We start from the raw sequence: 23,795 nt of genomic DNA on the forward strand, positions 1-23,795 counted from the left end.
ACTCAGAGATCTGCCTGCCTCTGCCTCCCGAGTGCTGGGATTAAAGGTGTGCACCACCACCGCCCGGCTCATCGTGATCGAGTTTTAAGGTTATATTTTTAATACAACACTTCTCACAAAAGACACTGGGAAAACATGAGTGATAGTTTTATACCAACAAGAACCTGGCTCCAGGGGCCTGAAGCTAATGAGTTTTGAAAGATGCCTATGTGCATACCTAAGGGAGGAATATCAGGCAAGGAAGAAGCAACATTTGCCCACCATCAAAAGGAATACATATCATTCTGTGGGTTAAGATCGACACAAAGAAGCAACTTACCAGTTCTTAGTAGCAAAGGGTGCTTAGACACATGGGTGCTGCGTGAAGGGTCTGCCCTTTTATTAGCTGCTCAACCAGACAGGCAATGTACAATGTAATGATCTTCTTAAGTCCTGGTTGTTTCTGTCAGTAAAGTGTGATTGATAATGTCTAACACAGAGAAGTGTGTGAACCTGTGTAAAATTAGAGGAGAAAAGCACTTATCATAGGCTGCAGCGTGATAAGGCTAAAATGCCTTTTGGGTTATCAACAGGACGGTTATCAGCCTTCCTTGACGTTCACACTGCTTTTGAGCTCTTGAAAGAGAGGGCTCCTGGGAGACTGTGTTAGTCAACGTTCTCTATAGGAACAAAGCCAATAGGTTGTACTTAATAGAGACCTAGTAGGTTGATTCACATGCCAAAAGGATGAAGGGTCCCATAGTTGTCATCTGCAAGCTAGAAGAGAAGTGCTGCTCAACACAAGCATCTGGGACCCTCAGAAAAAGAAGGGACGGTGGCATGGCTCCTGTCTCAGCCAGACCTAGAAGCTGCCCAGAAAGTGGCTGGTATGTGTGGATGTTGGAAGGTTCAAGGAGCTGGAGTCTGGTGTCCACAAACTGTGGCATAAGAAATAACAGCAACAAAACCCTCAGCCACTCAAGAACTAGGCAAAAGCTTCTTCCTTCCGTGTGTGTGTGTGTCTATGTCAGTGTCTGTGTGCCTGTGTCTATGTCTGTTGATGTGGTGTCCGTGTGCACAGTGCTTACACAAGAATGCGTGGATACGCATGCCCGTGAATGTGTGTGCAGAGGCCAGAGGAAGATGGGGCCCAGTGTCTTCTTTCTGCTTCATTGCCTTCAGATGGGTCTCTCACTGAACCAGAAACACTTTCAGATAGGATGGATGCCCAGAGAGCTTTCAGAACCCACCTCTCTTTACCCACCACCCCTTCCATTGCTGGGATACAGTACGTACACTTCTGATGTGGGTGCTGGGGATTCAAATTCAGGTCCTAATGTTTATACAGCAAGCCATCTTAACCACTGATCCATTTTCCTAGCCTACTCCCTCTACTTTTGCCCCATCTGGACACCCCTATTGAGCAATATTGCCCACATTAACAGTATTACTGTAAGAGGATCTTGGGGAGATATTCTATGAGAAAAATGTCCAGGTTCTTAGGATATCTAATAAAGACCTGAGTGAAATTCAGAAAAGCAGAAGGCATAGATTTATTAAAAAATAAAATAAAAGTCAAAATTTCAACCCACAGGACAGGAGCCAGGAGCAGTTTCAAGCAAGTGTGAAGCTCAAAATCCTCCTTTCCAGGTCCAGTGGCTTTTAATTCCAAAAGGGAATAGAATTGAGGGTTGTATGAAGGGATGGACCTGCTTTTGATTGATGTAGGTGATTGACATCTCTAGGTTATATTCCTACCATATGCATGAGATTTAGTCCATATGCATTAACTGGGGCTTTGTGAGGTCCCAAAGGTTTCAATGAGAATCCCCTATTAGGTTTTACTTTCCTGATTATTGGGAGTGGTATTTGGTCAAAGTGAGAACCCAGGGATATCCAAGGGGTAGTGGGGGGGTATGGGTTCACATATATATGCACAGGCTGCACATGCTTATGTATGCAAGTATGTTGAGCAGAAGAGGACTTGCTCTATAACTTTCCTTGAGATGGTGTCACTTTCTGAACCTGGAACCAGATGGGCAGTCATAACATCCAGGGATCCTCCCATCACCTGCCTCCACCAGTCCCCTACACCAGCCTCACCAATGTATGGACAGCCATGTCCGCCCATGCTTTTGCTTTGCTTTGGCTCTGTGAAGGAGCTGGGTATCCTAACTCATGTCCTCACATCTACACAGCCAGAACTTCTACCCACTGAACCATCTTCCAGCCCAAGTCACACACTTCAGACCTGACTTCCCAGCCTCAATGGTAGATCTTCTCTCCTCAGATCTATTCACTGACTCACATGCTGTCTTAGTTAGGGTTTTCATTGCTGTGAAGAGACACCATGACCATGGCAACTCTTAAACAAGAAAACATTTAATTGGGGTGGCTCTCTTACAGTTTCAGAGGGTTGGTTCACTATCACCATGACGGGGAGTAGGGAGTAGTGGCATTTGGGCAAATATGGTTGGGGAGGAATAGTTGAGACTCCTATACCTTGCAGGCAACAGGAAGTGGACTGAGACCCTGGGCAGTATCCTGAGCATAGAAAACCTCAAAGCCCACCCTACAATAACACACTTCCTCCAACAAGGCCATACCAGCTCCAACAAAGCCACACCCCCTAATAGTGCCACTCCCTATGAGATTATGGGAGCCAATTACACTTAAACTGCCACACATAGCAATCACCTCTGAAAACACCCTCCCAGATACACACAGAGGTATGTATCTCATCCTGACCAGTCTAACGTAAGGTTGACCTTCTTACTCATCTTCATAGCCCATAAAACATTATACTTCTTTCACCTACATTATACTTAATAGAACAAGCATCAGTTTTAGTATGTGTTGAAAGAGAGGGAATAATTATACCAAGAGGGGAAAGGAGGAGAAGGAGAGAGAGAGAGACAGAGAGAGAGAGAGAGAGACAGAGAGAGAGAGACAGAGACAGAGAGACAGAGAGACAGAGAGGATGAATAAGTGAGGGAATGAAAGGACCCAAGGTGCTGATCTGGGCTCTTTGTGATGGACATCCCACTACTGTACATCCTTCAGCATCACTGGTCCAGATCAGAATCTGACTTTCTAAGCAGAGCCAAGTTTACTTTCCTTGGGTCCCTTGATTGCCAAGAGCACACACAGAATGTACTGAGCCGGCTACTTCCGAAAACCATCTACTGTATTTCAGGGCAGGCTGCTCGAGTCACCGTGGAGCCTGCCTGTTTCAGTTCCCTGCCACCGACAATTAAGTGGGCATTGTTAATTAAATTATCATCTCGCCTAATTAAGAGTCAGATAATTGTGATTTTAATGAACTTAAATTGCTTTTGGGTAAGACAAAAGCTGTCTCTGAAGCAGCCACCTTCCTGCTGTACTGCTAATCAAATTCAATTGTATCTGTTGGCGTGGATAATAGCAATGGCTCCACTACCTTCACCTTTGTTCTAATGAGGTGGATGGAAGTAATCTGGGGGTGGGAGTTATCTAAGAATGTATTTGAATGGGATGGGAGGAAGTGACCATACGCCTGAATATCCAGATCTAAATCTTCAAAAGACAGAGTTATAAGTTCCTAGCTTCATAAACCATACTCTGATCAAATTGCGATGAGGGATATGTCACATTCTCCAGGGTGGAAACATCAAGGTCTGCATCTATTTTGAGCTTTGGGGTTCTATGATCTGTTCTACCCTGCCACTGTGATGCATCCTAAAGTAAATGAAGGTGTTTGTGTTCCAAGAAATCTTTATTTGCACGTGCAAGTCAGCAAGACAGATGTCGGTGAGCCAGGGATTACAGTTTAAAGTATGAGAATTATTTTCTATCAAAGATAGATGGCCTGACAAAAGCCCATATTCCCTGAACCTTTCTCTTCACTTCACAATAGATATTCATATAAGATTGTGAAGTTAAGCTCCCACCAATGGAATGAGACACAATGATAACCTGCATTAGGGACAAAAGATGGAGGCCATCTTGGTCATGTGTGCTCACCAGCCTCATTTGGGTTCATGAGTACCCTTTTTGCCAAGAAATTCCCTTGCTCAGTACTTTCACTTTGTTCATGAGATTGTTCTTCTTCCCTAAAAATGAAGGTAATTTCCTTAAACATGTCCCAGGCAATGGAGGCAAACACCTTTAATCCCTGCACCGGGCAGCAGAGGCCAGTGGAGCTCAATGAGTTTGAGGCCAGAGTGAGTTTCAGGACAGCCTAGGCTACACAGAAAAACCCTGTCTTGAAAAAATAAATGAATAACAAACAAACAAACAAACAAACAAATGGTCGATTATTTCATTTTTAAGCACATAAATATATATTTCTAAAGACGTGTTCCTACATAATTCAAAACTTCAGCCGGGCAGTGGTGGTGCATGCCTTTAATCCCAGCACTCGGGAGGCAGAGGCAGGTGGATCTCTGTGAGTTCGAGGCCAGCCTGGTCTACAAGAGCTAGTTCCAGGACAGGCTCCAAAACTACAGAGAAACCCTGTCTCGAAAAACCAAAAAAAAAAAAAACCTTCATTACAGAAAGAGTCACAAACAAAAATAAGAAGGGCTTTCCTACACTCAAATACAGTACTTGTACAGGTGTATGTTTTCTCTAGTCAACACCATCAATGTAATTGTTATCCTAGTGTGTAAGTTCTAAAAACATGTTCTATTTTCTTCACATCAGATGAAGGCATTTTAGTGCCACTGTCTCACGTTTATTGTCATCCTTTGAAGTATTTACACATTATTAATACAAATACACGGAAAATTCCCAAGCCATTTCTCTAGTGTCTTTCTGTCTTCTCACTAAAGGCATCCTCACGGCAATGGTCTTGTCTTTATTCTGGGTTGTCTGAAGGGGCAATTAATAGGCCAGAGTATAAAGAGAAGTTCTAGAATCTGTTACAAATACCGTGTTCCCTGGGAGCTTAGGTGATGCAATCGGCAAATGGGAGACATGCTGGCGTTATCCCAAAGTGATTGTCTATCATTGCAAAGATGGTTCGCTCAATTTGGTCTTGATTATTAACTTTTTTCTTTCTTCCTTTTCTTTTTTTGAGATTTACGTGATGTGTACATATAGTAGAGGGTGTGTGTGTTTGCATGCAGGGACTCGTGGAGGACAGAAGTGTTAAATATCCTGGAACTAAGGTTAGGGTGTTGATCTGGCTGCTGAGAATGGAATCACATGGATCTGGCTGCTGAGAATGGAATCCCTCTGCATGGGAAGAGAAAACCACGGTGTTGCCCAAAAGGACACATGAACAAAGCAAACAGTCATTTGGCAAGGCATTTTTATTTTTCAAAAAAGAGTGCAACAAAAGCTAAACCAGGAGGGTGAACTCCCTTGGCCGGGATGGCCTCTGTCTTATCCCTGATGGAGTTCCTGACAGTATCTTACCCCATTGATGTGAGCTGGACTTTATAATCTTACTTATTGGTAACACTAGGAAGAGGGAGTTTTCAAGTAATTTAGAGCCTTGTCGGGCTAACAACTACTTTTGATATTAGAAAAAAAATCATTTCTCAGATCTGCAAGAGCAGAATGTGTTCTTAACCACTGACCCATCTCTTGGGCCCCACATTCTACCTTTGGGATCTTGGCATCACCCCAACCAAAGACTTCAGTCATCTGTTTCTGCAGGAATGTTAAATTAGTCTTTCCAAGATTACATCTTCATTCGGTCTCTGTGTGCTTGCCAAGCATTGACGGGTGATGCTTCACCACAGCCCCATAAGGACCCTGAGAGGTATGCTCCCTGCCAGGAACCCATGGTGGAGAGTTCAGAATGAGCCTCTTCACTCAAAACCAAATCCAGAAGAGCTGAGCAGGAAGAGGCGAAGGCAGAGACATGTCAGAGGTTATTCTCGTAACCTCTTTCTAGTCGCTACTGAGCACCCCAAGCTGAGTTTCGAGCTTAGGGTTTGGAGCAGCATCCTGGATCTGCAAGAACACGCCAAGCAATTAAAACGGTAGATACATAATTTCCTTGCCATTGAGAAGACGAACATGTCTGAAGTCAAAAGTGTCTAGAGGGGAAATCTGACAGCGCAAGGGAGCACCACCCTCCTGCCTCTTCTACCTCTGAGTGGTTGCCAGCACTCTTTGGCATTTCTCGGCTTGCAGTTAGTTCCACACTCTAATTCCTAGCTTCATGGCCACGTGATCATCTCTGCTCTGTGTCTGGGTTTCTTTGTTATTGTTTTTCCCTGATCTTATAAGAATACCAGTTATTACATCTGACATTTACCCTAATTCAATATACCCATGTTTTAATTTAATTACAGTTGAAATGGTTGTCTCCAAATAAGGCCACATTCATAGGACCCATGAGGTAGGACTTGTGCCTTTACTTGGGAAGACTACAACGAAACTCATGCCGGGGAAATGGGAAAATGGGCAAAATTAAGACATTCTGGCTGCCTGGGAAACCATATCTTTAGGCTGTCCTCTTTAAAGAAACCCCAAGCCCAGACATCCAGGAGGGCCAGTTGATGTCTGCCACAGGGAGGTAATGCTGAGTGACTAAATGTTCTGAGATGCTTTGTCTGATCCATTATAATGGAAAGTAAATTCTGGAATAGTCACAGCAGCCCATAAACCCTGCAAAATGCTTTGATATCATGGGGGAGAAAGGGTGGGGGTTGATCTTGGTCCAAGCAATAGTGGACATTAATGCACGCAGTAGGCATGCAGCTAACAGGTCTGAGGAATAGAAGGTCAAGAAGGCCCACCTTGGAATCATCATTTGCAATATCTTTTTTACCTACCTTCTCTTCATATCAGCACCAGCCCAACCCCAAGCCAGAGGATTAAGTTCATTAATATTCATTATGCCAGCACCCCCCGCCCCCACCTCTTTGTTTTCTGCAATAGCTTCTTAGCCTGCAGTCAAATGAACTCAAGGAAAATGGTGTGACTTGGCTTTGGAAATGATCCCTCCTGGCTGCCAGAATGGATTTAGCAGACTCTCAACTCTGCTCGTCACTCCTTCTGCAACTGCCTCTGCGTACACAAAGGGCTGTGACAGTCCCTGAGTTATGAGGGGCCATTCCCAGCCTGTGATGGATTTGATTGTTTTATGCACTGACTTAAGATCTCATTTCCTGCCACATTCACAAGTGCTTTCTGGGCTGCTGCAGGGAAACCCCTAGTGCTGGTCCTGTGCTGCCCCCTCCTGCGCTCCTTTCTTTGGGGGACAAGTCTGCAGAGTTCAGAGTTTCCTTTAGGAGCCAAGGCATCTAAAAGATCAAGTGATTTAAGAGTCGACAAGAGTGATGGCTGTATCTCCCAGCCGACCTTCCTGTATTTTTTTCTTTCATTCTTATGTTTTGGTTGAGTTTCCTTGAAATGTTTCAAAAAGGATGTGAAGTTGAGATGCAGACGACACTATTAGTTGGATAACAAACTGACATCCATAAAGCACTGCAGACTGGTCCACAAAAGGAAAAAAACACTTCCTTGGAATGGGAAGAAGGCAAACTCTTTCTAGCTGTCCCAATACTGGAGAGACTGATTGACTGTTTATCTGGCTGCTTAAGTATCTGCCTTTTTATTCTAGCACGGTGTGGATAACGCCTGTAGTGGTTTCCCTTTTATTAGCTTGTTAGCAGCATTTTCATCTAATTCAGAGTTAATCACAATTGTACTCATTCTTACACGCAGCAGAAATTCTGCAAGGCCGAAGTCCAAGTCAGCTGTTCTCTACTGAGTCAGTAAGACTGAATCCATAGCCTGGACACAGGGTACCTTGTATGCGTCTCTCAGGGGGAAGTGCTTGGTGTCCTTGACTGGAGAGGTTCATCGTGGAAAGGAAAAGAAACCCTGCTCATCTACGACAGCAGGTAAGAACACAAGAACACAGACTACCATTCACAGAAACAACATCCACTGGAAGCCTATTAGACTTGTAGACAGTTGGTCCATTCCCAACCTCGAGAGCCAGAAACTCCAGGGGACAAGATCTGCCAATTTGGGCATTTCTAATCCTTCTGCATGGTGATATCATCCATTAATACAAAGCAGTACATTTACCACCTGCATACAACCCTCAAGTAAACCGCTAAGCCATTCTTTATCTTATCCCGCATCCTCCCTCACACCTGCCTCCAGTAGTTAGTAGAAAAGAACGCAAGGAAACCCATTAGCTTATTATTACCCATTAGTTAGGTTAGCTCAAAGTTCAGAAGTATAGACAGACTGGGATTATACATTCAGAAAATCTGCCAGTTTTACACTTGTGTGACATTTTTCCTGAACATTTAGCAACCCAGCAGTAGAAACAGAGAAAAAAAAATGTCTGGGCTTGCTCCCAGATGGAGAAAGCAGAGTGAGCAGGTGTAGCTGGCAGGCCTTGGGACCTGATGGAAAGGAGGGAGTGATGTTGGAAAGCCTGGTGATATACTAAAGGTGGAGGTAGATAGCCTGGGGAATCAGGTACATGCTATCTGAGATTAGGGAAACGGTGGCAGGGAAGTCTGAGCCCATCATCCTGAGCATGTGACTGCCAATATGTGTTCAGGTCTCATGCACTGTGTGTCTTTAAGCGCAAGTCCCTGGGTCAGGAATTGGATATTTGACAAGGCACGCCTGCTCCTGTGCTGTTTCCCAGCAGCTCTCCTACCCTGACAGAGATAACCTGTATTCAGTTCTGTTTTCCACCCAGCGGAACTCCATCATGACTTGTGACACTCTTGGTACTGATTTCTGGGAAAGATGCTCAAAGTGATAACTGCCCTGGAATCTTCTCTGCTCAAACAAGGAGGCCCAGCCGCACATTCTCTTGGCCTTGGACTCTGAGGCTTGGGAACTCGGGTTGAATCTTGGCCCCTGTCTCTCATTAGCTCTGGGCTCCATTTCTGACCCTTATCTTCTAAGTAAGCATAAGAGTGATCACACATGGCACCCTAGTAAGACACAAAATCTCAATTCCGAGGAGCCCCTCACAGATGCTGTCATTCTGCCCTGAATCAGAGAGATGTCACCCTGTCTCTTGGCTGTAGCTAGCTGTCTTCATTCTGTATGAGCTCTGTGACCTCCCGCTGCCGTTCTTGGCCAACATCCTCACTCTCCTCCTCTCCTGGTCTGTCCTAACTCGTGCTTACACCTGGTTAGCAGAATCTCTCATATTTTCATTTGACCGGGGCCAGGGATCTGGAGGGAGGAAGGGATGGCACAAGCCTTCTATGTTCAGAAGTATGACTGAGGAACCGAATCAGAAAACTCAAGAGAATCCCTCCAAGTTCCCCCATCTGAAGGGGAATCCTCGAAGGCCCGTCCAGCCATCATCCCAGACAATCGTTATATCATCAGGAGAAATGAGTTTGTGGTGATGAGGTTAACAATTTAGGGGCTTATCAGTCTGTCCAGTCCAGGCACCAGATCTAATAATCTAAGCGAAGACCAACACTGGCTGGCTGTGCTCTCCAATATTTATAGATTATTCATGATATTTTCTGGTGGTGAGACCTTGGAGAAGTTCTAAGCCTCTTGATTTCCTTATTTATGTCTCTGGAAAGTGGATTTACACAGCGACACACAGAGCATAGGTTCTAAACTTCAGTTAGATGGAAGAGCAACAGAAGGAGACCAAAAGGTTGGCAAAGCCTCCCTTCATTAAAACACGCCTTCTTCAATCTGAGAGTGAACCTGGTAGGCACAAGAATGCATCAGGGTACTGTTATCCAATATGCGCTTCTCCTCTACTGACAACTCCCATCTTAAGAAAGTCCTTTCTTAAATAGATCAACACTTTCCCTATTATTTAGGCTCAGTTCTGCCCCTGAATTCCCGGAGGTTGGCAGTGAAAGCCAGTAAATGGCGAATATCCCTGAGAGAATTAGATTTGATCAAATGTCTTCCTTGCACCTGAGTACTGACAGCCAACCAAGAAACTGTGCTGTGCTTGAATATATTGCGTTGGTTTTCTCTGACCCTTCGGATATGTAGGGAATTCCCTATCGCAGATGCTCTGAACCAGATCACACCTCTCAAAGAAGGCGGTACTGGGGTGACTCCAACAGCCCCCCACCGAGATGAGTGGAGTCTCTTCACTAGGTTTGTTCTGCTCCCCTCCTCACACACACACACTTCATGAGGAATGCAGAGGCTGCCAACTTCATTGTCGTTTATCCACGGACAATTTGTTAACTTCAAGAATCCTTGAATGCCAACCTGGATGTCTTTATAATTGCTGTCTCTGTCAGAGCCTGTGTGAAAAATGTCACCAGGAGAATGAAGTCAGAAAGCAAAGCTGCAGCATGTTGCTCATGGAGGTGACAACGACCGAAAGCATTACTTGCTTTCAGGACAGTTTTGAGAACATTTTCAGCTCCTGAGAGAAGAGACATTTGTGAAATTGGAAACGCTAGCCTGCTGACACAGACAGTGAATTCATAATGCGTGTGTTAGTCTAAGAAAGGAAGGGACTCCATACCCCTCAAAGGAAAGCTCGGAATCAGGTAGAAACGGGCTTTAATCAAAGCCACAGAGGTCGGGAAACTTTTGTCGGAAACCATATCTATGTTCTCAAAATGCAGATCGACATAAAGTGATCAGCAGATTTGACCACATTCTGCATGCAAAGATCACTAACACATGGTTCTGGTTTGGGGCAAGCATCATAATTTGTTTCCTTGTCTGTGGAGGAATATTTTTGAGGGTCCCACTAGTCTCCAGTATACATGGAGACAATCTGCATTTAGAGTTATATTCTCTTCTGAAGAGCATTAGTGCAAACCTTCAACATGCTCAAAATCTGTTGAAATGGGAGCTTTTAATCTCTCTTGCTTGGACTCCTGGATCAACTTCTTCCTTGGTGCCCCTCTACACAAGCTGTGTTTTATTCGAACCTGGACACACCTGTGCATGTGTTGTCTCTGCTCTTTGTGTGCTTAACCATGAACACAGAGGGCAGTCTTACCTAGCTGGGACAGAGTCTAGCTGGCTCATAAAGATGAGACTATCTATCTGGTCTTTTAAAGGAAAAGCATTCCTTGTTACACTGTCCCCTTGGTGTTTGTAGTGGCCTCTCTAGGTATCAGAGAAGCCCTCCTTCACTTTGAACTACCTTTTTTGTTCCAGGAATCACAGCTGGTAGATGCAGCAAACAGAGGGCGTCTGGGATTCGGAGCAAGGCTCTGCTCTACTGTATCATAAAAAGACGATCCCTGTCTCGAGCAAACTCTCCCTTAAACTCATCACCAGCTCATCCACATGGGATCTCTGACCTTGGAGTTCACTTCTGGTCCAGGTTTCCAGGGGTCATTTCCACTTCTATGGGATGCTCTCTGAATACCTGTCTGAGAAGGGTCCTTTGTAGTATTTATCTCCTGTAAGATGTTCTCAGATAAGACAGAGAATGTTCTTTTCTCCTCTCCAGTAGCCCATCACTGGGCATTTTAATCTCTCTGAGCCAATTGCACTCTGAGTGTGAACCCTGATTACAAGGACCCAGTGTCCTGAGACTTCTGGGCTATCTCTCCCCAAAGTGAGCCAATGCAGGGGCCACTTGAATATTCTCCAGATGTGCTGCTGATGTTAAGCCTCGTCCTTCCAGCCCCCAGAGTAAAGTCAAGTGGTAGGTCAGTGGATAAACATCTGTATTTAAAATGTAAACTGTGATTATTATTTCAACCTATCCAGCTTTATTTGGATCTAAGTATTGTTCTTTCTCCCAGATCAGTTCTGCAAATTGTGTTTTCATTCATTCTAAATAGCTTTTCAGTATTTGCTCTTTTTTTACAAGTGCCATCCAGGAGGAACAATTGACATTTAGGCAAGATAACACTGAGGCTGTGATGTCCATTATGGAGAATGTAGCCTTGGGGACCACAGATCACAGCTGTCATAGGCCATGATCATTGAAACTGCAGAAGAGAGTTAAGGCTGCTCAGGATGCAGGCTGAGTCTATTGGGCAGAGATTAGAGGAAGCTAAGTCAACAGCTGATGTCAAAATGCAGCAAGGGGACTAGAGGAGGGATTGCAGAGCTAGAGAGAGAATTTGTGTGGAAGAGGTGACATGTGGAGATGAAGTGACTGAGCAAGGTGAAGGCTGCACATTCCTCTGGAGTGAGTGACAGGGCTCCATCTCAGAACTAAGTGACAACACACGAAAGCCTTCAGCTGCCCCCATTGACTTTGTAAGTAGCTTAATTCTAAGTCTTTCTGGTAGCTTGGAATGGTCTTAGGTCCTTCTCCACGCATGCCCCAATGCTCCACCTGAGAACCACCAGGTCAGAATTGTGTGGGATCTCTAGATTACCTGTCTACTTGGACAGAAATATCCTTCGCTCCATTTTCCTAAGCTAGAGCAATGGTCTCCTCAACACTACACAGGAGAGCTAGAAATGATGGCTTATTTATCCTTGATTCCTTCATCAGAATTGCCTTATTAGGTCTACTGATTTGTCTCCGTCAGTGTATTTGCCTATTTATTTATTTACTTATGGATTTGTTTTTACATGCCCTTTATCTCCTCACCCCCAGCATTTGCTAACTGAAGAATAGTGAACAAATGTTTTAAGTTGTATGAACTTAGTGTTGCTGCCGTAAAATGGAGATTACTTATAATAGCTTTCTTAGGACTCCTATAAGATGCTGAATGACAAAAAGCAAACATAGCACACATAGCACATAGTATGAACCAGACCTTGAACAAACATTCGGTTTCTTTATTTTCAAAAAGGTAGAAAATGTTTTTCATAGCAAAAGTATGTCTTAGGAAGATATCTTTCATAGCCTAATGCACTCTGTTTTGAGAACCTACACTTACCCGGAGGTCAGGATGTGTGTGTGTGTGTGTGTGTGTGTGTGTATGTGTACATACATACATATACATATTATATATGTATGTATATAAAACAAGAATGAAGAAGGAAAGAACAGATCAATCAATGAGTCAATGGCTGAACAATAAGTGAAAGTATTAAAATGGAGCTCTATAGTAGTAATAAATTGATTTTCAGTAAATAACCACCTCTGGTTGTCTCTCACTGAGAATCCCTGATTGTTTCTGTACTTATGGCTGCCAGTCAGTCATAGTCATAGATCATCGTGTTCACGGGACCATTTAAAAATACGGTTGTCTAAGCCGGGCGATGGTGGCGCACGCCTTTAATCCCAGCACTCGGGAGGCAGAGGCAGGCGGATCTCTGTGAGTTCGAGACCAGCCTGGTCTACAGAGCTAGTTCCAGGACAGGCTCCAAAGCCACAGAGAAACCCTGTCTCAAAAAACCAAAAAAAAAAAAATACAGTTGTCTGAGTTCTATATCAAATCAAAATACCTGGTGACAGGGAGACCAGGAACTAGAATTGCTAGATTCTTTTTCTAATTAACTCGGATACACATCTCTGGTAAACACTGCTTTCCCAAGGCTCAGAGAACATCAGAGAAGAAAGGACAAAAAGAATGTAAGATCCAGGATCCAGAGGATGGTAAGGAGTGCTGTGACATGCTGTCTTCTGGACGTGACATCACCACTCATCACAGACACACACACACACACACTTGCACATGCACACATACACACACAGTGATGGTCACCTGCATGAGACTTGCAATTAAGTCCCTCGATATCTCGGCATGGGTGAGGGAGAGACTCATGAGCTTCCACCCTTTGCTGAGGAGCTATTGGCCATTAATGGTTGCCATGGGAGGAGGAGTCATTGTTCTTAAGCTATGTAACCACTGGTTAGTTGCCCATGACCCATGAACTAGTCAGTAACTCCATACTTATCACATGTGAGTGATTCTAATTAAACCTGGTGCAGTATTTATGGCATGAAAGTAGAAGTTGAATGCATTTGGAGAGAGGCTAATTGGCAGTGGGGAGGTAAATATGATAAAATACAGTACATACATATTAAAATTGTCAAATAATAAAACAAAATACTTCTTAAAAAATAAAAGGCAACCAGTAAGAGGCCACATTGCTTTGTTTAGTATAGGAGATATGCTTTTTCTTGTTCTTCAGTAGTTATTGGAAGTTTAATTCCAATTGATTTTTCAAAACATATCCATTAAAGCCTGACATCTGTTTAATAGGTATATCCTATTACAACCTTGTACTTAGGGCCACAGTCAAGACCTGACATAATCAGACACAGTTTAAACAAACTAATTACATAAGGGCACACAGAGGCTGAGCTGAGCAGGGGTCTTTGAACATAACATATGACTTTCATCAAAACCAGGCATTAGACAAAAGCAAGATACCCAAGCTGGGGCCATGCAGCAATTGGGATCCTGCAACAGATGTTCCCAAGGCCAGCTGAGGCTGGGAGTGGGGATGGCCTGAATGATGTTTCTGTAGCACACTGAAACTAGACAGTTCTGAGACTCACTGAACAAAACTTTGCGGATGGAGGGCAGTAGCAGAGAAAGATGTGATAGCCAAGCCCTGGCACTGAATTTCCAAAGACCTTTAGTTTATTTGGGTTGGTTGCTTGGTTTGAATTGGAATTATATATTGTTACACACACACATATGTATACATATATACATAAATGTATACACACATATATACATATACATATACATATACACATACACATACATACATACACACACACACACACACACACACACACACACACACATATATATATATATATCAGCTATGCTTGCTGCTGGCTACCACGTCTTTGAAACTGGACTCAGTGTGGTTTGTGAAGGAGGAAAGCCATGCAGTGTTTCCCTGCTCCCTCTCATCACTGCACAGTGGGAACAGTGGCAATGTCACCTCCCTCTGTTCAAGTGACTCAACCCCTCTCTCCCTCAGCTGTGAGGTGAAATTCCCTTCCCTCCCCCTCTCTGCTATGAGGACACACTGGCTAGTTTTCTAAGGAAACACCAAAAGAGCTATACAGCAAAAGGCCTGGAGAGGGCTGGGGAAACTCTAGACCTCTGAAGATCAACTATGTCTGTAGCAAGAGATATTCAAAGGGAGAAAGAGAAAAATGGGAGCTATTGAGACGTGATTTGAATACTCTGAAACTCAGTTTTACCATTGAACGCCTGAAGCTTTGGCTCTACTAAACTCCGCATAACTATTCTTTTCTTGTATGTAATTACTATGTCAAAGTTAAATTTATAAATTCAGACACAGTAAGAGACGAATGGTCACAATAATATAAATAATTACAACAATATGTATACTGTAATAAAGTGGTCAGTGTCGCTTCTCTTGTGATTTTTGAGGTCACTAAAATGAAGTGGAACAAGGAAGACTTGAATACGAACACAAGTGATGTGGGAGTGTCACATCAATCTGTTGATTTCATTGGTTAAGCAATAAAGAAACTGCTTGGCTGGCCCTCATAGGTTAAAACATAGGTGGGAGGAGTAAACAGAACAGAATGCTGGGAGGAAGAGGAAGTGAGCTCAGAGAGACGCCATGCCCCTCTCCCAGGCAGACACAAGCGATGAAGCTCCGACCCAGGATGGACGTAGGCTAGAATCTTCCCGGTAAGACCGGTGCTCACAGATTATTAGAGATGGGTTGATCAGGATATCAGAATTAGCCAGTAAGGGCTAGAGCTAACGGACCAAGCAGTGTTTAAATGAATACAATTTGTGTGTTGTTATTTCGGGTAAAGCTAGCCGTGCGGGTGGCCGGGGTGCTGGGCACGTAGCCCCGTCGCTCCTTATTACTACACACAAGCACTGTGAAACTGTGGTAGCTGATGTGCTAACTGAGCAGTCACTCACGGCAGATAACTTAAACATCACAGGCAGACTGGACAAACGCAATCTCCACCCTAGGATGGGTGGAGATTTCATCCCACTACTCAAAACTGTATAGGATTTTAAAATTATGAATGGATCCTGGAGTTTTCCATTTAACATTTGGAGACTACGGCTCAGTATAGCTAACTAAATTAGGAAGATAAAAATCATGACTAATTGGGCCTTACTCACCCGCTCTCCTTCAAGTGATGCACAAGCTTGTTGTGAAGGAACAAGACGATAATTTGTGACCAAGTACTTGATAGATCGTGAAAGTTCTGAGCAGATGTAGGTTATTATATCACACCTAGAGTTCAGAATGACAATCAGGCGCCCGCGTTAAACCATAGATTCAACTGTGATTAATGTATTCACTTTGGAAAGGCTAGGAATTAATAACCATTTGCCATACATTCATTATGATCACATTAATCATTATAATTGATTGGTTAATTAGCTAATTATGGCTATAATGTAGATGTCATATGCATTTCCATAGGAATTCTTGGGCAATTCAACATTAATTAATGCCTGACCTTATCTTGATGCTAACCAGATCAAGGGAGTGACCTTCTAGCATTATTTTGATCAAAAGGCAACATGACAGAGAGGTACAGTGAAGTAGGTACCTTGCTCTTCTGAACGCATGGCTTCAGCTTAAGAGCAATAGAATTGTTTGAAGAGTCAAAAGCTTGGGGCCTGTCTTATGACTACTTCTAAATCTGTTTCATTCACTCTCTGGGCAAGATTCCCACAGGCCACAAGGGTTTAGCGCGACTGTTTGTACTCTTTACAATCGCTTTCTGCAAGAAGCAGGAGCAGCCAGGACCCAGACCTTGAAAACCTCCAGCCTCAGTAGAATTTCAATTTACTCATCTGCCTCAGACATGAAGACAGCTGTGTACTCCTCAGTGTTAAACAAAAATCAACACTGAAACTCTTCATCTGCCAGGATTCCCTGGATGTAGAAACTCCAATCGAGTGTAGATGGCAAAGATAAAGATACTTGAATGACAAACTGCTATTTTTAAATGATCTGCTTTGTGGTTGTGTGTATAGCATAAAGATTTCTGTCATTCCATTTTTCCCTTCTTTTAAAATATAACATAAGCCAGAGTTTGCAATTGGTATATCTATTCAAATATATATTAAAAACACACACGTATGTGCATACACACACACATGAAATAAAACTAACTGCCTGCTCCCCTGCAATGTTTAATTCATGAATCACAAGAAGCACAAGAAAAATATTAACCCTCTGCTCTTAAGAATCAATTCTTTGGGGACCTCAAGAGCCACAAAGGTGCAGGGGACATACCACAGAGGTAGAAAGAGGTAGTGCGACCTCCTAGAATGTGCAATGCAAAAAAAGAGAGGGGGAAAAGGAGAAAAGCAAATAACCAAACCAAAGAGTTGGACAAGATGTAAATTTAATAAAATCTGCTTTCAGGAATATGTAAAGGAAAAGGTTTATCAACTGTTTTTGCTACCTCTGAAGACATCTCTATGTTTGGAAAGTAACAACGTAAGAAAGTTGAGTCGGGAGTTATTTCTTACGGTGAACTGTGCAAAACACTGTTCTTCGGAATCCCTCAAAACTTTGAGGCTAGCTGGACTCAACTTAATTGACAGTATATAAGCACAAGAAACAAGGCAACTACATGTGTTTTATGGCTCCGTTGATTGATGCTTAATACCACTGGGTGTTTATTTTCCTTAAGAGAAACATCTTTAAAACACAGAAAAATGTAACAAGGAGACACTTTAGCGTTCTGGTTTTCCTAGAGAGGAAACTATCAGCTCAGGCCTCATTGAAACTCAAGACCCATAACATTTGGAACGCATTATCGAAGCCTGAAATATGAAGTCATGGAGGATTAATGGCAAAGACTCAAACTGCTACTATCACAAAACCCAGTTTGTAAAAATAAGTTGAATGTATCCATTAGTACATTTTTAAATCTCCCCTCGGCCAAAGTTACACTGCAGCAGGCATGTCAGAGGGGATCTGTGACCTTAGCAAGCCATCAGGTGATCAGGGTCCTGTTGTTATCTTATTGTGTGCTCTCTAAAGAAAGGGGACATTCAGCTCCCTTGATATGTCTGGCATAGATGCAGTTAACCTTGTAAGGAGGGTCACTCAGGGTAATAAAAGGGCAGAGGTCAAAACCCAGCAGTACATGGATTCTGGAAGCTCAAGACACATACAACAGGGCCAGCGCTTATGTTCACTGCCGTCCTGCAAACAGCATGTGCTAGCATGGGGTTCCTAACTAAAGAGTTGGAAGAGAGAGGGCTAGAAAAGGTGCAGAGAGCTCTCTACCTGTGACTCTAGCTGAGCAGAGCTGGTCACTTAAAGGGTCAGAGGAAGACAGGAGGGTTAGGAAGTAAGAAGTTTAGACTCAACAGTTTAATGCAATGTTGTTCATCCTAGGAAGCTAGAGGGCTGAGGGTCTGTTCCAATACCATTTGTTAGAAGGGAAGTGGGTCTCTTCAGGACCATCTGTGGGTGTGACAATGTGTGGAATTCCACACCTGTAAAGCAGGTACTCTGCAAACCCATTCAGAATACTGGCTGAGACCCTGCAGCCAGTGAGGGAATCACACAGGCAACATGTCACCCCTAAACAAGGCTACTTGTTTAGCTCTCCAGCATAGATAGGGCCACATGGAGCCAATTTGCTAACAAATGACTGCATGGATCGCCCCCAAAATAATGTTATACTGGGGCCTCATTGTTGGTAGGGATGAGGGTATCCAGACTGACCTAAGTAGAAAGAAGCCCATGCTGGGGTGTCCATGGTAGCTTCTAATTGTGCAGGATGGGAGTTCTTTCTAGTGATCATCTGCTACTGGGGTGGCACACTGCGGAAGCTGCCTGATGTCACCTATCCGGGTAGAGGAGTCGGCTTGGTTACACAGTGCCTTCATCGTTGCTTTCCGGTGGGAGGAAGAGAAGAGCGGTTTTACAGATCCGCCCTCCTGCCTGTACCTCAGACTTCCATTTGAGAGCTTCCATTTCTTTCTCTGAGGGTCCTGGTCAAAAGTCATGGCATCAGTTATTAACTTCTGAACTTGATTCCTTTCCCCCTGAGGACACTTCTCAAAGGACCAAGTAGATTGCTGAGTAGCTGTTAGGGCCTAAGCTGTGCGTTCCCTCCAAATGTCCATGCTAAAGTTCTAACTCCCAGCTTCTCAGAACAGGATCCTACTAGAGCTGAGGTTTGAAAAGAAGAAAATCTGACCCTTGGGGCAGATTCTAGTAGGACTGTACCTTTGTAAGAGGAAGACTGCGTACAGAGACACAGTGGAGCGTTTGGAGAAGGAAAAGCCACGTGAAGATACACAAAAATGCAAATCAAGGAGAGAGGCCAAGCTTCAGCTCAGAAGTGTGGGCTTTGGAACTCTCAGATTTCTGCCCTTTAAGCTACCCAGTGTGTGGTATTTATTTACCCCTTGCCTAGAAAATAAACCGACTGTTTCAGGTTCAAGCCGCTGTTTCCATTTTTACTTCTTTTCATTCATTTATCTATTTTTTCATCATTCCATTGATGCTTTTCAAATGTGTGAGTCACATGGCAAATATATTCCCTCTGCCAGATCACTGGAGTGTAGGTATCCTGCTTAGGCCAGGGCTTATCTCTGTGCCCTCATGTCATTTGAGATGATATCCTCTGGGACACCTGGAAACGAATGAGCTAGTTCCCAAGCCCCATCCGGTTCAAACGCCATTTTTCATCAAGCCTCCGTGAGTTTGGGGGTCTTGGGTTTTGTTGGACGACAGAGGAACAGGATAAGGACAAGGTATGAATCTCTGAGATGCTGCCCCCTTTGTTCCTCTGTCGACTCTGATCAGCTGCTCGGCAGGAGGAAGAGAAAGAGAGTGAATGAGAACAAACCATTGAACTGGCATCTAGCTTAGGGAAATGTTTTATCGAATTTGGTTCACTTTGATGCCAATTAAGCCCATGGGGAAGAGAGGGCCAGGGAGTGAGCATGTAGGTTGAGAGGAATACAGGGTCTCCCCATATTTGCTCCAGCCACGTTTGTAATTTATTATTAACTGTATCTTCGGCACCAAGGTCTGCTGGTTGCTTCCTGGGGGGCAGTTCCTGGGGCCAAGACTTGGGTTCATCCAGGCAGATCAGACAGAAGATTTTATTTGCTTATTTTCCCCTTAAACCTAGCATGACTCTACCTGGCGATAGGCTGGAAAAGTTAGCTTGACATTGATTGGAACAGTGAACTTAGGAAGAATTCTGAACTTGGAGTACTGACCATAATCTCTTTCCTCATTCTCTTACAAGTTGGCAAAAACTTTGACAAGACAGTCAAGTATCGATGCCAGGCCCATGTTCTAAGAACTTAAATAAACATAAATAAAATGATGGATATCCAAGTGGTCCAGACATAGGTGATGTCCCCAAGTGTGTTGCTCTTTCTTACACTGAGGTCCTTCTCTGTGCACAGTGCTGTCCTTAGTAATTTGAGAGGTGCTGGTAAGACATTTGCTTTATGTTGCTGGAAAGCAAACAGTGGGGAATATTTGGTAGCATCAAACTGTAACTAAAGCACCACCACTTCAGACCCTGCTACATGCTAAGAGGAAGATGTTTAAATATAGGACAAGACTTATTTTATTTAAATAAATTTCAAATTAGGCATGAAGCAGTCACCAATGTTCTGTACTATTAATGAGGGAAGGGGAATCCAGGGGTTAATGTACCTGAGTTCTAATAGTTCTTATATGCCAAGAGCGGAAACACAACCTAGACTGGTACTTAAGGCAACATGCTACCAGACACACCAAAATCAAGTAAAACCACCTCAGCTGGGCCTCAAAAAGCCCAGGAGAGGATTCTCCGCAGGAGCCTTCCCATGTGAGCCACTCCAAACAGATAGCTCTCTTGAAGGTTGTGAAGGAGACCCAGCATGTCTGTCACCGTTCTGTGAAAGCCGCCTGGGGTTTTCCGACTGTGTAGAGACCAGATGTTATAAATAGACCTAGGAGAGTCATTGATATGGTGCACAGACACATTCTTGAGAAACATCAACTCCTGCAATAAGAAAGAGACCCCCTTATGTATCTTTCCCTGTTTCTAAATATATGGAGGATACAGCTGGGTTCTAAACAAATACCACTGAACTACCGAACACTTGTTAATTCCTCTTTTAAAAAATCTGGGGCTGAGAAGATGGTTTTGCAGTTAGGAGTTCTGACTGTTCTTGCAGAGGACCCAGGTTCAATTCCCAGCCCAGTTACAGGCAGTGGTTCACAACTGCCTGTAATGCTAGTTCCAGGGTATCCAGTGCTCTCTTCTGGCCTCCACTGGCACCAGGAACACACATGGTACACAGATATACATGCGGGTGAAACATCCACGCACATAAAATTAAATAAATAAACCTTAGAAAACAATCACTATTAATATGATTGATATCTATTAAGCTTCAGGGATTTAAATCATATTGTTTGATATATTTGGAGACATGAATACATTTCTGGAGCTCTCAGAACATAAATAAGAACATAAATGCAGCCATCACTCCCAGAAGCTATTTTGCCACCATCCCTTCTTTTTCCAGACTGTAACCACTGCTCCACATCCAAGCAACCTCAAGTTTGCTTTCTCTCACTCTGAATTTGTTTAGCTTTTCAAGAATTTATAGGTTTCCTCCGTTTATTCTGTTGGAGGTGGGGAAGGGACTGCTTTTCTCCCTTAGCATTGTGACCTTGACTCTTACACACACTTATCACCTCATCAATAGTAGGTCTCTTGTAATAGTCAAGCAGTAAGCATGGGAAGCAAATAATAAGGAACATTAAAAGTTAACTTATGGAAATATTTAGGGTTTTGTATCTCTATCTGTGAGTGAAGTCGCTATGTATCTTTGGTGAAGGTGTCTTGACTGGCTTTGTGCGTGAAATAGCACTGGCCTCACGGGTCTCATAGCATCATGGAGACGCATGCTTTCCTCTGCAGTGATTTTGAGCAGGGTTCTTGACGTGTTCCCATAGCTTGGGGATGTTCTGCTCCCTTGCGATGGTCCCCGCTACCATGCTGAAGTGTGCATTAGAGTTTCTTCTGCAGCGAAGCTCATTCCAAGTACTCACAACCCAATGATGCTTTCTAGTTCTAGATTCCCGTTTGACTTGGGAAATTGGTTTTCTGTGACATGTCTGTCTTTATGAGTTAAGGAACAAAGCTCTCATCACTGGTGTTTTTGCTCGGCATGGTGCTTGCGTCAGAGCCAGACTGATTTTAATCCATTGCTCTGCCCATCATAGTCACATCTGGCTTGTTTACAAGCCTGGCAATCTCTGATATGATTTAAGGCATTGCTGATTTTATCTTAGATGTCGTAGATTTTATTCTTTCTTAAAAATCATTAAATTTATTTATTTATTTATTTATTTATTATTTTTATTTATGTGCATGGGAAGAGCGGCTTGTATCACTGTGCCCATGTGGAGGTCAGGGGACCCCTTATAGGAGCTGGTTCTCCTTCCATCATGTGGTCCCAGGAATCGAAATCCACTTGGTTGGCTTGGTAGCCACAGTCTTTATGCACTGAGCCTTTTCACCAGATCCAGAGTTTTATTATTCTTATAAATAGTCTTTAGCCCCAATCTAGGATTTGGTTAAGTTGTTTGAAACGTCCGTGGCCCTCTGAGGATTTGTTCTGAGATGTGTTAGGTATGATCAATGCAGTAGTGGCTGAACAGCTGATTACGAACTTCCCGTTTGTGTGTTTTGCCTAATGACCCCTGAATCCTGAGGTCCTCTCGTCTGACTGGTGGGAGCAGACCTTGTTTCAGCTTATCTCAGTTTAGGGCACCCTCCACTAGTTTCTTGATCACGGCATGACTGATCTCTACTTGCTGAAGGCTTGAGGCTAGCCCTCTGCTGATTATCTGGGGCTTCCTCTCCTCTCTTCCCTTCTCCTTCCTTCTCCTCTTCTCCTCTCTCCCCGCCTCCTTCTCTCCCTACCTTTCCTTTCCCACTCTTCCTCTTTCCCACTCTCACTCTTGGCCAGGCTCTTATCTCTCCTGGGTCCAGCTCCACAAACCCTAGGGGCCTTCGCCTTCCTAGATACTCAGCCCTGTGTCATCAGCTTGGGGAGTTCTGAGAATCCACCTGGACTCCTTCCTCCTGCACTGCATGCAATACAGCAGTTTTAAAACTAAATTTATAAATATTCATTGCCTTTGTTCTGGGTTGAAAGCAAATTGGTGAGAAATGGCCTAGTCCTGTTTAATCTTGCTCCGTGCGTTTGTTAGATGTGAACAGAGCAGTACTAACTGGAGGGTCAACTCTCCCTGAGCTAGGAGGCCGAGGCAACCTGAGAGGTCACCTCTTGGTTGCAGCAGCTTAGAGCAATGCTTTTGTTGCCTCTTTCTTGGCCTCCTCTTGAAAACTATTGCTTTAGAGTTGTTGGACATGTTTTCCAGTTGTTTCCGTTTCTGGGATAAATACAGCCACTCACTCCCACTCCTTCTCAGCCCAAAGCAGAAATATCCCTTTCGCTCCATCTCTTTTTAGAGACAAAACAATGACAAACTACATGCCAAGTCAATGCACGGGCAAGCATCCACCGCTAGGGTTTAGCAACTTTGCTGTCTATATTTGTATAGTTATTTATAGTTAATGTATTTGTAACAATCAATTCTACTCCTCTATTAATGACAGTATCAGAAAATTCCAAGGATTAGCTAATTAGTTAGAGCATAAAATGGTAATTGAGTTAGGAGCTGGGGAAATGGCTCAGTCAGACAAATGCTTGCCTCACAAGCCTGAGATCTCGAGTTATATCTTGAGCACCCACTTAAAAAGTCAGGAGCATGGGTCTGTGCATACCATCTCAGGGAAGGAGAGGCAGATAGAGGAGGATGCTTAGGGCTGGTTGAGCAGTCAGTCGAGTTAACTCAGTGAGCTCCAGGCTCAGTAAGAGACCCTGTCTCAAAAAACAAATAGCATAAGGTAGAGACTAACTAAAGCATCTGACATCAGCATCTTGCCTCCTCACGTGTAAACACACACACACACACACACACACACACACACACACACACACACACTGGAA

The sequence above is a fragment of the Microtus ochrogaster genome, linkage group LG8, assembly GCF_000317375.1.
Source record: "Microtus ochrogaster isolate Prairie Vole_2 linkage group LG8, MicOch1.0, whole genome shotgun sequence".
Taxonomy (NCBI): domain Eukaryota; kingdom Metazoa; phylum Chordata; class Mammalia; order Rodentia; family Cricetidae; genus Microtus; species Microtus ochrogaster.